Raw genomic sequence first — 2,861 nt, forward strand, 5'->3', positions numbered from 1 at the left:
TACACTACTGTACCCTGGATTATTAGTCCAGTAACATAACACCCTACACTACTGTACCCAGGATTATTAGTCCAGCAACATAACACTCTACACTACTGTACCCTGGATTATTAGTCCAGTAACATAACACTCTACACTACTGTACCCTGGATTATTAGTCCAGTAACATAACACCCTACACTACTGTACCATGGATTATTAGTCCAGTAACATAACTCTCTACACTACTGTACCCTGGATTATTAGTCCAGTAACATAACACCCTACACTACTGTACCCTGGATTATTCGTCAAGAAACATAACACCCTACACTACTGTACCCTGGATTATTAGTCCAGTGACATAACACTCTACACTACTGTACCCTGGATTATTAGTCCAGTAACATAACACTCTACACTACTGTACCCTGGATTATTAGTCCAGTAACATAACACCCTACACTACTGTACCCTGGATTATTAGTCCAGTAACATAACACCCTACACTACTGTACCCTGGATTATTAGTCCAGTAACATAACACTCTACACTACTGTACCCTGGATTATTAGTCCAGTGACATAACACCCTACACTACTGTACCCTGGATTATTAGTCCAGTACCATAACACCCTACACTACTGTACCCTGGATTATTAGTCCAGTAACATAACACCCTACACTACTGTACCCTGGATTATTAGTCCAGTAACATAACACTCTACACTACTGTACCCTGGATTATTAGTCCAATAACATAACACCCTACGCTATTGTACCCTGGATTATTAGTCCAATAACATAACACTCTACACTACTGTACCCTGGATTATTAGTCCAATAACATAACACCCTACACTACTGTACCCTGGATTATTAGTCCAGTAATATAACACCCTACACTACTGTACCCTGGATTATTAGTCCAATAACATAACACTCTACACGACTGTACCCTGGATTATTAGTCCAGTAACATAACACTCTACACTACTGTACCCTGGATTATTAGTCCAGTAACATAACAGCCGACACTACTGTACCCTGGATTATTAGTCCAGTAACATAACACTCTACACTACTGTACCCTGGATAATTAGTCCAGTAACATAACACTCTACACTACTGTACCCTGGATTAATAGTCCAATAACATAACACCCTACACTACTGTACCCTGGATTATTCTTCAAGTAACATAACACCCTACACTACTGTACCCTGGATTATTAGTCCAGTAACATAACACCCTACACTACTGTACCCTTGATTATTAATCCAGTAACATAACACCCTACACTACTGTACCCTGGATTATTAGTCCAGTAACATAACACCCTACACTACTGTACCCTGGATTATTAGTCCAGTAACATAACACCCTACACTACTGTACCCTGGATTATTAGTCCAGTAACATAACACCCTACACTACTGTACCCTGGATTATTAGTCCAGTAACATAACACCCTACACTACTGTACCCTGGATTATTAGTCCAGTAACATAACACCCTACACTACTGTACCCTGGATTATTAATCCAGTGACATAACACCCTACACTACTGTACCCTGGATTATTAGTCCAGTAACATAACACCCTACACTACTGTACCCTGGATTATTAGTCCAGTAACATAACACCCTACACTACTGTACCCTGGATTATTAGTCCAGTAACATAACACCCTACACTACTGTACCCTGGATTATTAGTCCAGTCACATAACACTCTCCACTACTGTACCCTGGATTATTAGTCCAGTAACATAACACCCTACACTACTGTACCCTGGATTATTAGTCCCATAACATAACACCCTACACTACTGTACCCTGGATTATTAGTCCAGTAACATAACACCCTACACTACTGTACCCAGGATTATTAGTCCAGCAACATAACACTCTACACTACTGTACCCTGGATTATTAGTCCAGTAACATAACACTCTACACTACTGTACCCTGGATTATTAGTCCAGTAACATAATACCCTACACTACTGTACCCTGGATTATTAGTCCAGTAACATAACTCTCTACACTACTGTACCCTGGATTATTAGTCCAGTAACATAACACCCTACACTACTGTACCCTGGATTATTCGTCAAGAAACATAACACCCTACACTACTGTACCCTGGATTATTAGTCCAGTAACATAACACCCTACAGTACTGTACCCTGGATTATTAGTCCAGTAACATAACACCCTACACTACTGTACCCTGGATTATTAGTCCAGTAACATAACACCCTACACTACTGTACCCTGGATTATTAGTCCAATAACATAACACTCTACACTACTGTACCCTGGATTATTAGTCCAATAACATAACACCCTTCACTATTGTACCCTGGATTATTAGTCCAATAACATAACACTCTACACTACTGTACCCTGGATTATTAGTCCAATAACATAACACCCTACACTACTGTACCCTGGATTATTAGTCCAGTAATGTAACACCCTACACTACTGTACCCTGGATTATTAGTCCAATAACATAACACTCTACACGACTGTACCCTGGATTATTAGTCCAATAACATAACACTCTACACTACTGTACCCTGGATTATTAGTCCAGTAACATAACACCCTACACTACTGTACCCTGGATTATTAGTCCAGTAACATAACACTCTACACTACTGTGCCCTGGATAATTAGTCCAGTAACATAACACTCTACACTACTGTACCCTGGATTAATAGTCCAATAACATAACACCCTACACTACTGTACCCTGGATTATTCTTCAAGTAACATAACACACTACACTACTGTACCCTGGATTATTAGTCCAGTAACATAACACCCTACACTACTGTACCCTGGATTATTAGTCCAGTAACATAACACCCT

This window comes from Heterodontus francisci, unplaced genomic scaffold, assembly GCF_036365525.1.
Source record: "Heterodontus francisci isolate sHetFra1 unplaced genomic scaffold, sHetFra1.hap1 HAP1_SCAFFOLD_955, whole genome shotgun sequence".
NCBI classification, from domain to species: domain Eukaryota; kingdom Metazoa; phylum Chordata; class Chondrichthyes; order Heterodontiformes; family Heterodontidae; genus Heterodontus; species Heterodontus francisci.